Consider the following 14,644-nt stretch of genomic DNA (forward strand, 5'->3'; position numbering starts at 1 on the left):
AAAGTTAATAATTTACTTAGAGAAAAAAAAAGGGAATATTATGAAAAACAATTAAAAGAGAATAAAAACAAAAACAAAAAATTGTGGGAAATAATAAATAACATAACCATGCGCAAATGCAAAGAAAAAAATGCAGATCATTTTATAATAAACAATGTAAAAGAACACAATAAAAACATAATAGCACAAGAACTCAACAGTTTTTTCATTAATACTGGAAAAGACATAGAGAAAGAGATAAATAAACACCCAACACTTAAATGGAACCATTTTGACAATGAGAAGAAAGACATTGATAAGTATCTTGTACTCGAAGAAGTAACAGAAGCAGAGGTGGACAGAATAATCACTACCAGTACTTCAAAAAAATCCAGAGACGTTAATAATCTAACTATGAGTCTAATAAAAACCATAACAGCTGAAATAACCCCGCCACTAACATATATAAGTAATCTATCATTCAAGAATGGGGTATTCCCAGAAAAAATGAAAATTGCAAAAATCAGACCGATTTACAAGGGTGGAGAAAAATGTAATTTCACTAATTATCGACCTATATCAATATTACCACAACTATCAAAAATTCTGGAAAAACTGTTCATGAACAGACTCGACAAATTTATAGAAGACAATAATATACTACATGAAGGACAATATGGATTTAGAAAAGGACGTTCAACAGCAATGGCTATAATTGACATCACGGAGAATATAAGAGAAGCATTAGAAAAAAAACTGTTTGTATTTGGAATTTTTCTGGACCTAAAAAAAGCCTTTGACACAATTAATCATGATATTCTAGAAGAAAAACTTCAAAATTACGGAATAAAGCGTAACGCCTTAAAATGGATTAAAAGCTATATGACAAATAGAAGACAATATGTTGACTTTGAAGAACACACATCAAAATGCCAAACCATACAGTGTGGTGTTCCTCAGGGTTCAATTTTGGGGCCAAAACTGTTCATTCTATACATAAACGACATTTTCAAAGTCACCAATTGCCTAAAACTAACATTGTTTGCAGATGACACAACCATTCTATGCTCAGGCAAAGAAATTAACACTTTAATAGAGTCAACAAATGAAGAACTATTAAAAATTCAAACATGGTTAGATGTAAATAAACTATCCCTAAACGTCAGTAAAACAAAATTCATTAACTTTGGAAAGAGAAAAAAAACAGGAGATATAAGACTGAAACTAAACAAGGAAATAATAGAACAAGTAAAAGAATATAGGGTACTTGGAGTGTGGATGGACGACAAGCTGACCTGGAAAAAACATATACAAATAGTTAAAAACAAAGTGGCCAAAAGCAGTTACATCCTATGGAAACTTCAACAAATCCTACATACCAAATCACTTAAAACAATATATTCTTCACTCATAGCATCGCACCTAAATTACTGCTCCGAAATATGGGGTAATAACTACAAAACGTATCTTGAACCACTATTTAAACTACAAAAAAAAGCTATAAGAATTTTACATAAAGTACCACACAACACACACACAAACGATTTATTTGAGAAGTCAAAATACCTAAAACTGCAAGAAATAATACACTATAACACACAAATACATGCATTTAGGGCTTCATCAGAAAAATTACCACATCAAATCCAAAAACGTTTCACTTACAATCAAAATCCCTACGAATTCAGACATAATAATGTGTTTAGACCAAACAGGATCATATCAAACGTTGGCAAACATAGTACTGTGTATAGAGCCATGAACCTCTGGAACAGCCTTGACAAAGAGACACAACAGTCAGATAATCTGAAACAATTTAAGAACGAAACGAGGAGGACATTTTTACACACATACAGATCTCAAGTCAACTCTCCATTGAACTCTACAGCAACGACATGGAACTCATCAACTGGTCATTGAGCACCATTGACAAAATCTTCTCAACGAGGCAATTGCTTCAGCACGAAATACCGTGTCCAAAGGACACATACCCAAGTGGATATGTCGTGGACGCACGAGGGAGAAGCCAGATGCTCTGTCTCTCCCAGCTGAAAGTGGAGGATGTGGAGGACATCTATCTGCTAGGAGTCATGATCTTTGGCCTGCTGATGATGGGGGTATGTGTCTGTGCATGTGCCTTTCTGATGGATCGTAAGCTGAGGCGACTCTCAGAGGATACGAAGGTTCTCAGAGAGAAGAAGAACTTCACGTTTGGAGAGTTGGAGGAACGTAAACAACGACTGGAAAAGAAAGCTCGTGGAAATACGGGGGAAAAAGACTGTGATGAGGAGTAACAACAGGAACAATGACTGCAGACGAGAACACATCACAAAAAAAAAAAAAAAAAAAAAAAAAAAAAAAAAAGGGAAGAAACGAGGTTGGATGTAAAATTATCTGTGTTCAAATTAGGGGACGGATCTAGATAAGCATAATGCTTTTTTCCGTCGCCCTTTCCGGCATGAAAAAAAAAAAAAAAAAAAAAAAAAAAAAAAAACAATGATGTGATTTTGCTCTGAATGTCAAATGAATTTCTGTGAATGCAACCATGTCGGAAATGAACTGAATAAATAAATAAAAAAAAAGTGTATTTGTCGTTCTGTCGTCTTTGTATATTGTCCTCTTGTGTATGTTTGATGTCATAATTTGTACTTCTGTGTGTTTCTGGAGTCATGTTGTGTAGTTTAACTGGAGGTGTTAACGCTATGCTTGTTTCCAGTTCTCTTTGGGTACTCCAGCTTCCTCCAACAATCCAAAAACAGATTTGACGTTGATTGGACCCTCTGAAGAGTCTGAGAGCAGCAATCACAATCATTTACTCTTACAAAGTTCATCAGACACACACTGACTGTGCTCGCACATCTAATCATTTCATAGACATAAATACGTCCTTATTACATTATTCCCACACCCTCTCATCATTTAGTGTAGTTTTTTATTTATTAAATTTTTTTAAGCAGGTTGCAAAATATATCTTAGAGTTTTAGCATCAGCAATGAAAGTAAATTAGATTCATATCAATTTCCCATCACTGTGTCCTGCCAATTCTGTTTTTGCTTAACCTATCACTGAGAATGTTCATGTACATTCTTTTTAATTTAATTTAAATGTTCTCCTGCACTACTCATCAATGCACTACTGCACTATAATCTCATTATTATATTTTATTATTTAATTTTTTTTAAAATTTTTTTATACTATTATTATTATTATCTTGTTATTTTATTTAGTTTTGCACATTCTAGTCTAACTATTGTTTATATTTATGTTTATATTTATTATTTTTTCTAGTTGATTGTTATTATTTAATGTTTACGCTATTAGAGAGAGCACAGTTCACCAAGTCAAATTCCTCGTGTGTCTAGCATACATTCTTGGTCAATAAAGTTGATTCTGATTCTGCTTGTATTCAGATTGCAATTTAATTTTAACATTTGTCTAAAGCATAAAACAAGTGTATTTTGTCATGGAAAGAATGCCAACAAACACAGAATGACAACAACACTTAACATTTACCTTCAGACTCACACGTACATATCTTTGGACTATCAAAGCATAATTGTTAACGTAGACCTGTATTCCACATGGGGCAGGGTCAGTTTTACACATTAGACTTTTTCACTCTACAGTCTTTGTGGAATTAGAAAATGGGCTCTCCGCGAACATGGATGGGCTAGAATTTTAAATGTACAGATGAAAAATTTCCGCCTTTCCCTGGCGTTTATGCTAATACTTGACGAGCTTCAAAATGAACACAGAGCTGAGCGTCTGAGGCTTGAAGCCAATGCAGGCGCTGCTTTCATGTGTTTTATAAAGCATGGGACGACTGTTTTTAATGAGTGTTACATGCGATGCTCTGTTCACTGCTGGGAAATGTCATATTTATGAGCTGTACGGCTTCCTGTGGTGTCAGTAGAACAGCCTGTCACTAATTGTAGGGGAGGTTCAGGGAGAAATGATGGAGGATCCAGGCACAGAGAGCAAGGAGCTGGCAGATAGGAGGAGTGGTGACAAACAGTTGCTACACATAATGAAAAAAACAAATCAAGGTAGAAACTAAAGTGTTTCCCAGAAACCAAAAGTACTTACAACTGAACATAAGGAAAATAAATGGAACAAAAGGTAGAAACAGACAGAACAACAGGTTAGAAATGCATTACAAAGACAGAGCCCTCATTTTGTGTTCAAGCACAACTTAGATAGTGCAGGGAGGTAATCAGGAAAATGAGGCGCACTTGAGTGGACAAAAGTGTGCTACCATAAACAATAGCTGTGTGCGAATTGTTCCGTCCTATCTCCTTTCCTATCCACTTTTCCTTAGCCCCCAGGATGATGTCAAGGGGTTAAGGAAAGGTGTTAGGAGAGGAATTAGGAAAAGGCCATCATGTTTGTTTTGACAAACACTTCCACTAGGTGACGTAGTAATCCGACGGCCGTGAATGATAGTGACGTATGCCGTGGTGAAAAAACTGCAAATTTCCAAAAATGGACTACTAAAAGCACATGTCATTGTGGCATGTGGAGTCAGGTTTGGTTATAATATTCTCCGTGATATGACGTCACTCTGCAAGACATTTAACTTTGGCTACATTCAGGTTTTTCTGTCAGCCACAACATAAACATCGGCTTGCTTTCTCAACAACTTTCAAACCATTAAAACAGCAGAGATGTGTGCTTTGGCATTGTTTTTGGGTACTGGCATCAGTGTATCTCTAGGCTTAATGTTACGCTTAAGTAATATCTCCATTTCTTCTAAGAACCCCAAAAACATAGTATTTGAGGTTTATTTTCCCAAACTCGCCTGTTTTCCAGAGTTTTAGCTTCTGAAAAGTCACTTTCTGAGCAACTCTACACCAACAGGCTGATTTGCGGCCTACTTATGCATATTCATGAGTGGGCGTGTCTATAGACGGGACATTGACTTCCTCCTCTCCGCACGGTGACGTAGGGCCAGACGACGGCCTGCCCTCCTCCCACCCACTCCGTAGCTGAGCTCATGCTGCTTTATAAACACGAGACAGAGCGTGGGGGCGGGGCATTTGCCGGTACATAAATAGCACTACGCGAAGGACGCTGAAATGCTCACCTTCGTAGGCGTGTCTGTTTACATGTCAATCACGGTGGAGAGCTTCCTGGAGGCGTGGCTTCTCCAGCTCAGTGCCGCGTCAAATTCGTCATCAAAGCGAGGAGCGAGGTGTTTGGGCTCACCCTGCAGTAAGAAAGGAGCAAATCACCCTCTAACGATTGAGGGAATCAATGAAAAAAACACTTTAGTCATGTGTATGAAGCCCTAATAGATCTTTATGATGTTTAAAGCACAGAAAAGTTGATTTAGCGTAACATGGGCACTTTAACGTAGACGGAAAAAGACAAAAAATTATAATAAAAAACAGGGATAACAATAGTGCATCCTCACTAATTATGGAGTGGGTACACATGATTTGACAAAAATGCAAAGGTGGTACACGGGACAAAAAACATTGGGAACCACTGGTGTAAAGGGTTCTGATCAATGGAGACTGTCTTTTCTACTTGTTACTGTGAATTCCCAGAGGTCATCGTCATTGACTCAGAACCTCAGCATGTCTTTGTGAAACCTTGTCCTCCAGAGTTGGAATAAAGCCACAGGGTTTATTCTCAGAGTCTGTAGTTACACACACACACACTGACACACAGACACACACTTCACTGTAGCCTCCAAAGGTATTGTGACCATGTCAGCAAAAAGTAAATTGACTTTGCCAAAGCTTGCTAGGTCTCACAGGGAGGTGATGGTATTCTCTTTCCAAATGTGAGCCTCACCTCAACTTCTCGCCCTTGTTGCTCGTGACTTTCTTGTCATTACTTTGCCACCATCCCAACGGGCAGCATGACTCCGAGCAGACGGTGAATCAGAGCATGTGACGGAGGGCCAGGATGTTAGCATGTTAGCTTTGTCATCCCCCTCTCCTCTTCAGTGCCCTTTGGTCCTTGTTCTCCAGCTGCTGAATCACAGACATGCAGCTGCTGATTGAAGCTGACAGTCTGTCTGACAACATGCCTGTGGACATGCTAAATGTGCTGACTTTCACATGCTAATGTTGAGGTCAGAGGTCAAGCAAAAACATGTAACACGTGACGGCTGTAGGGAATTGTTTTCTTTATGTTTCTTTTTATAATGAACTGAAAAGGAATTCGATATGATTTGTTAACAGGTTTGAAAAAATATTGAAATGGAAAACAGTTTGCACCTTTAGTTCTACTGTTCTGTTTTTGTTTTAATAATTTCTTATTAAAAAAATACCATTCTAGAGCAAGTTTTTCCTCCTGTTTTTCAAAATTCACTGGATGACTGAAAGCTGCAGCTCCTACTATAGACTGAATGGGTACAACCATGTGGAAATGCCTGGATTGTGAAGGTAATAGCTTGCAGCAACATATATACATATATGTATGTAGGTATATATACAGTATATATATATATTTATTTATTTTTTTTATTTATTCAGTTTATTTCCGACATGGTTACATTCACTTTTTTTTTTTCACATTTTTTTTCTTTTTGTACATGCCGAAAAAGGAGACGAGAGAAGCAGTTTGCTTATCCGGGTCCCGTCCCCTGTTTTACCATCGCAAATTTACATGGGTTTATCAATGTGTCCACACAATGTATGTGTGTGTGTGTATTCAAAACCAACAATTATGAAGTTGTTCACTTTTGGAACTAAGGAATTAGTTCCAGATATTGAAATATAAATTATAAACCAAACTACCTAGTTCATTTTGAAATTTGTCAACTGTTTCATGTAGAACAGTGTTTCCCAAACTTTATTGCCACATGTACCCCTTAACCTTTATTTCTTATTGCAAGCACCCCTTAGCTCATGTTCTACATTATTTATTTGTGTCTGCATGCCCATCTACACTCTTTCCTGTATCTCGTCCAACATTATCCTTGAATTTAGGCCTTTTCATTTATTTATTTCTGATATATTGCTTGTTAGAATTTGAACTTCCCCTTTTGGTGTATTTTAAAGAGTTGTGCGACAAATTATTATTGATGGATGAGAAAAAAAAGTCTGTGAATGTAAAAAAAAAAAAAAAAATCCCTATAATGTTAAAAAATATACAGACAAATGTTTCTGTGTACGCCCTGAGAGGTGTTCAAGCGCCCCTAGGGGTACAAGTACCCCAGTTTGGGAACCACTGATGTATAAAGTTCACTTTCCCCAACAGTGATTTACATTGTCGGAAAAGTTTTGTGCATTGCATTGTGGGATGTGAAATCCCATAGACGGATGCATATAAATGTTTTTACTTCATTCTTACGACAGATGTTTATTTTGGGCTTTACACGGAAAGATTAGAATCTGCCTGAAATGGAATGTCTCTTGGAGTGATGCGATATAATTGGGAATACTGGGAACAAACTAGAACGTAAATGGAGTCAAGCCACTCACTGTCCTCCTTGTCTGATGAAAAAACACAATAAATCACAGTAAGATGAAAATGAAAAACTATGCATCTGTCTACGGGACTCAGCATCCCACAATGCAATGCATCAAACCTTTCTGAAAATCCAATTTACAGTGGAGATCAAATCAAACCTTCGAGCAGCAATTATATTAGTTAACATATTTTTTAAAACCTACGCTATGTCTTTATCTGATAAATGTGTGTCTTGAGCGGCTTTAAAGCTGATATCCGGAGTTACTGAGAAATCTATGTTTATGTATGATTCTTTTGAAATGCGAAAAAATACTAGTCTTTTATTATGGTCTACTGCCGGTGGTCATTCATATACGTCAATGTACAGAAGTCCTGCCTTTGTCCTATAGACCCCTATACAAATGGAAATGAGCGCTGTGATCGCCCAGCCAATAGGCTTTGACTTCCTGTTTTTGAGACTGTCAATCAAAGTGGATGCAGAACTGTGCGCGTCAACAGCCAACAGGTAAAAATGATTTTGGCTCTTACCTGACCCATAGACCTGTATAAATGCGACCTTGTTATGGCCGCGATGTGCGTGTAGAAATGAAGAGGCGTGGCTTCTGCTAGATTAGCAGAAGCAGGGGGAGGAAGTGGAGCGGTTTAGGGCGGGTCATCGAGACGTTTCTCAGAAACTTTGGATATCAGCTTTAAGTGATGAAAACTCAAACCGCTCTCCTGGTTACACATTCCTTCAAATACTGTTTATATAACTGACTTTGGCCTTTTCTCTGTTTAAATGAGTTTATCACAGCCGTGCATTGATTGTCAAACTGAGGGTTTTGTTCTGTGGGAGAAGAAAGACGATGCCTTCTACTTGTACCAGGGTTGTTTATGTCCTGCTGCCCTCGAGGGCCTCCAGTGTCTTTGTCTACTAAGAAACTTATCCGCTGACTCTCCAACGCTGATTGAAGTACTTTCAAAACCGAGCCATCTATTAATGAGTCATAATTTATTCATCTTTTCACACAGACACAACACTTATATAATAAATTGGGGTTTTTAGTCTAAATTGAATCCACAAAAGCTCTAGATAAACTACATTAGCAGAGAAAATGTTTCCAGTTAGGACAAAAAGTTAAAATATTCAGAAAATAACATTCAAGAAAAAAGATATTATTGGGTAAAGTTAACTTTTGAAATAAAAACGGATTTGTTTCATGCCCTATGTCCCCTGGGATAGGCTCCAGCAACCCCTGCGAAAAATCAGATATGACAAGACGAGACCAGTGGTTCTCAAACCTTTTCTGTTCCTCCTTTTAATTTATGAAAGATGTTCAATCATCCCAACAAAATTTCAACAAAATGGGTCAAATATTACACCTTCATTGAAGAATGTAGAAATTGTTATGAATAGTTTTAGGTTCCTTGCTTGACCGTGTTACCTTTGCTTTGTAACTATATCTGTAATGTATGCATTTAAATTGAAAATAGCTTCTCTTTTCCACTTTACCTTTTTACTACTGTTTTAGTAATAAAACACGAGCAACATCTTTGTTGCCCAATGTCAAATAAACAATAAATAGTAAATCACATATTTTAAAACATTAATGATGAAGTAGTAATAATAATAAATATAGCACAACATTTATTTTTAGAGGGAGACAAAATGTTTCAAAGCTTAAATGATGGTGTTTATTATCATTATTTTATAAGGAATGGTATTGTGGTCATTTAGTTCTATAATAAATTACTATTCCTAAGGTAGTGGTTCCCAAACAGGAGTACGTGTACCCCTGGGGGTACTTGGAATAATTTAACTAATTTAAAAATAATGAGAATATGTTCCTTTTTAATATATATATTTTTTTGGTGCATTCACCACAAACTAACAGTAAAATTCCATCCATCTATCCATTTTCAGACCCACTTATTCCTGTTTATCAGGGTCGCCGGTGGCAACCTCCGGTTCTCATTGGGCACTGGGCGGGGGTACACCCTGGACAGGGCGCCAGTCCATCGCAGAACACTAAAATTGCTTGTAATGTTTTGAAACAGGATTATTTTATGCTGTTCAGGCCATTTTATCACACTTTTGATAATAGGAGACAATACTTTACAAAGGAGACCATATTAACTTACTACTGAAGTAATCACATAAAAGTTTCATTGGTATTTTTTCTAAATAAATTCCACTATAAAATTCACTCATTGTTTTTAATTTGTAGATTAAGCCTGAGGAAACCAATGTTCAAGACACAGTTGGGGGTTTAGGAGAGCCCACTGTTCCACAAATGAAAAGGCATATGAAATTATAGAGTACAACTAATGATACAAAGAGGGGTACACATGATTTGACAAAAACGCAAAGGGGTACACGGAAAAAAAAAAGATTAAGAACCACTGTCCTAAGGGCATATCTGAAATAATTTTCTTCATCAACTCTACTTTCCTTTCTTTTCTTTCACCCAAAGGGAAGTTTCCTTTTCTGAGACATTGCAGAGACATGTTCAGCCAAAGCAATGTCCACAAGTTGGTACAAACTTGGGGCTTTGCTGTCAGCTCGCCACCCCCAAAATAAAGGCCCCCACTGTTACATAAAGTCAGCAAAATGATGGTCCAATGTTCTTTGAATCTTTAATACCATATTTATTTATTCATCTGAATAATATCCACTGTTGTCCAGGAAGTTTAGTACTATTATAGTATACATATAGTCATCTTAAAGATGTAAATCCTTGTTTTAATCAAAAATAAAATGGGTTAAAAGTGACCAAAAATGGTGAAATGGGATTTTAGAATCCACAGAAAATGGTTAAAAGTTGCAAATTTGAGCAGGTGGGAAAAGTGGTGGAAATGGTTTATAAGTGCAAAAAATATCTTAAAAGTGGAAATAATGTGCAGAAAAGCCATTGAAATTTGATAGAGAAGTGGCAGGTATGGGAGTAATGTAGCAAAAATCCCTTAAAAAGAGCAAAAATATGGCAAGAAAAATTGATGACAATAAGTTAAAATATGGCACGTTGGGCGTAGTTGCAGAAAAATCGTAAAAATAGGCAAAAATGGGCTCAAATTTTCAAAAAAATATTCTTAGTTTTTTGAAGAGAATCCCTGCTATACCCTATGCTGTCCTTTTCTCTCAACATAATCAAATCATTTAGTAATCTTGTTTTTTTTTTTTATCTTTAAAAATGCATAGGTTAGAGGTCGATTCTGGGCCCTAAGCAGCTGCTAACAATACTAATCCCTTGGGTCGGCTCTGCTACAAACCAAAGGGTTACGTGGAATATTTAGTCTGGCTGACACCTTCATTTGCATTGGCCGCTAGGTTTGCTTTTCATAGCCACAGAGTTCACGCGAGTGAAAATCCCATCACGTATTCAGCTCTATTTTAACACAGCAGAAGAAGACATTTTTCTGCTTCAACAGGAATTGACTGAACATGTCTCACTGACCAATGAAAATAAGGTTTCCCTGCTCTTAATTTCCTGAAAGAAAAGAAGTAAATCAGTGGCTGATGTAGACGAAGGCATTATGTTCAATGGTGTTGGTAATGCTGTGGAGGGGGAGATCTGACCTCTGCAGTAATGACTTAGCTGACCTGTTTGATCAGGTTAGCAGAGTTTCTGAGGGATGATTAATGATGTGCTCTGAACAAACATGGGATCACAGGAGTGTGGAGGAGTGGAATAAACCAGTAGCAGTAACACATGTCTGCCACACAGGGCAGCACTGCATTACAGATAGATGTTCCTAAACCCTGACCTCTGATCTAAATAAACATTCAGCGTTTTCACATGAAGTCATCTGATTTGAAAAACGAAAGTGAAAAGCAGATCATATTTAAAGAGTAGCATCCACTTTCTTGCTGATTTAGATTTAGTTATGAGATTTTGGAAATGTATGCAGTCAGATTGCATTTGTAGAGGACTGCATTTTTGAAAAAGAAAATTGCATCATTAGCATTCTTCACACATGCACAACCTCATGCACACCTACACGTGAACACATGGACAAGCAGGACGTCATTCTGAGTCGGCGCCAGGCAGTATTAAATGGGGGGGGGCATTAAGAAAACTGCGGGGGGCACAAAAACCCTCCACTGCATTACATTTCTCACCTTTGTGAACGACAATGTTCGATACTCTATAAAATATATTTTCCTTTTCTCGGCTACAACAATTGGAGCAGCCGTAAACTTCACTTCACTTCATGCCCTCCGTTTGAATTTAGCGCTCTCGCTTTGTCGCGATGCAGCAATGTGAGCGACATCATGTGAATCAACAGAGCAGGCCATAGACATATACACATTCTATTGGCTGATCCTAACAACAGCTCTAGAGTACGTTCAGTAGTACAAATGTAAAACAATTACACCACAGTATATGGACTCCGGTCCACTGTCAGTGAACGGACACAGTCAGTTGTGATAGCCAATCAGATATCTTTGATGCCGAATGCCCCCCCATGACGCCGACACTGACCTCATTAATGCATAGTTTAGAGCAGAGGGTCTCAAACTTTTTGGATTCAGGGAGAACATTTTTCAAGGGTCTTTTCTTAATCCTCCATCAATTATTTGTGTAGTTTTGTTGTCATTTTGTATATTTTGGTCATTTGGTGCGTTTTTGTTGTTTTTTGTGTTTTTGGAGTTTACTGTTGTGTGCTTTTCTTTTACTTTTCTATATTTCTGTTATTTTCATGTACATTTATAGGAGTGTTGTGTGTTTTTGGCGTTAACTTCTTTATTTTTGGTCTTTGTTGTGTGTTTATTAGGGCAGCATATTTTGTATTTTTGTTGCTGTTTTGAACATCATTGCTTCTGCCAAGGAGGTAATATTTTCTGAGGCATTTATTCATTTATTTGTCTGTTTGCAGGATTATGTCAAAAGCACTAAATTGAATTTGAAAGACTTTCGACCAAAAAATAGACCTCAGACCAGACCATTATTTGTTAAATTTTTGAGGGGATCCAGATCAATATATCATCATTGGTGAAACTTCAAAAATTCATATCTCGGTTCATAATTGACAGATTTTTAAGAAATTTGACTAAATTATGTCAGGTTGGTTCACTGAGTTTCATCCGGGCCGAATCTGGATTGTGCATTTCACCACAATTTTTCTATGAAAATAGGATGACCCACTGTATGGTTAGTACATCACAATTCAGGAATATTTCTCTAATAATAAAAACAACAATTTAAAATTATAATTCATACTGAAAACAGCAATGTTGCGGCAGTAAAAACAGGAAGGAAGGAATACAGGTAGAGAATTGATGACTGTTAATGTGTAATTTGTGAGATTTTACAATATAAATGGACACTGTTATCAGTTTCATATTATTAAGGCACAGACCTTGTCTGTGGCTTTGATGCTGTGTTCATGCATCTCAGCCAACATCATAAGCTGGACAATATTTATATTTTATACATCCTAGATTGTTTTTAGAGGACTGAGGCTCACTGCGACGCCATATATGAATGAATTTATATACATATCTCTATGATCAGGATCACTACAATAGACTTGTTTTTTTGGGTTAGGGAGAGTGTAAAATAATTGTAGCCAAACTATGACAGTTTTGCATTGCTAATGCAAAAAATCTTCCACTTTCAGCATTACATAGTCTTGAATTAATGTTTCCTTAGTACTCATCCTGCTAGAGTCTGTGAAGCTTCAATTGCAAGTTCAACTTTGAGGGAATTTCAAGTAAACAGTGAGTTTTGATTAGATTTGTTATGTCTGGGAACCTTTGTCTGCACACAGTCACGTGGAAACCAATAAAAGCCTAAAGGAGACCGACCTCCTGTCACACCTCTTCCTGATGATACGAATGATAGCGAGATAGAAACGGTTTACCCTGCAGGTGAAAGTAGATAGATGTAGTCATATAAAGGAGGAACTTTTTCATGCTTGGTTAGCTGGGGAGCTTGTCTGACATGGTGGAACAGTGCACCCGTCATGTACCTTTTACTAATACATTGCTCTGTTTGTGTGGTGTGTCATCCTCGGCTGGTTTTACCGGTTGCCAGGAAACAATATCAGATGAGTGTTGGGTCTTATCTTGTTTCACTCCTAATTTCCTGTGGACTGACCCTCCCTGTGGGAATAAGGATGAAAAATATGAAGTGTGTGTATGTGTCAGCGCTGCTCCTGCGACCGCAACGGTGTTGTCAAACAGTTGTTGAGAGGCCTGTAATGACTGGGTAAACATATGGAGACCTGTGTCGTCAGGAACACGAGCTCTTCAAACAAACACGTCTCACGTTTCATATGGAGATTTATCCGGACAAAGGATTGGATTTCATGCTTCTGTTCAAAAAGCGTCAGCAGCGTCACGGCTTTCACAGAACTGGAACCACTCATGCTCGATACCCATTGGTTTAGCCAATGCCACGGGTGTTTGGTTATCTGTTTTTTTTTTTCTAAACATCGGGTGACCACGTCTCACCAGAGCAAAACGATGAATACCGTTTACAAGCCAGTAGAAGACAGTTTAAAATCTAACCACAGATGGATGGATATGTGATTGTGCTTTCAGGGAGGCAGTGGCTGCTCTCAGGTGAGAAGTTCAGTGATTAAAGCAGAGTAATGGTCTTCCAGCTGCGGGGCCTCTTCTGATTTAGCAGCAGGAAATTTCAAGATGGAACTACATCCATCAGGTGAAAATGGATATTCTTCAGTCTGAAGAGATCATTTGAAACCCTTTGACAGCTGAGCAATTTTAAGCTGACTTGTTATTACATCGCAGCCGTGGTTCGTCATATGTTACAGATGTTATATCTGTAAAATAGTCTAGTCAAAAATATTATTAGTAAGGATGAACAATAGGGTGGTTCACAATATAATGGTAGAAAAAAAGGAGTTTTCCAAATTTTGCCAGATCGCATTTTGCCTTGTTCCTATTCATATTTTGAACATCTGTACCAAAAATTGAGCCAATGTAATGTTCACAAAGGGTGGCACACTTTTTCACAATTTTTATTGCTCAATCAAAGAATTCACAGATATCAGAAACTTGAACGATATAAAGGTAAGTATGTTCATTAATACGTTATCCCTGTATTTATATAAAATGAGTATGTATATTAGAACAGTTCAAATACTATTCCTGGAAATAGAAAAAATGTCAACATTGTCAAGAAGTGTGCCACCCCTAAATGTGCAGTGATTAACTCCATGTTTGGTACAGATGTGTACAATGTCAACGTGAACATGGCATAAAACAATCTAGCAAAATTTGTAAGAATAATTT

The sequence above is a fragment of the Gouania willdenowi genome, chromosome 8, assembly GCF_900634775.1.
Source record: "Gouania willdenowi chromosome 8, fGouWil2.1, whole genome shotgun sequence".
NCBI classification, from domain to species: domain Eukaryota; kingdom Metazoa; phylum Chordata; class Actinopteri; order Blenniiformes; family Gobiesocidae; genus Gouania; species Gouania willdenowi.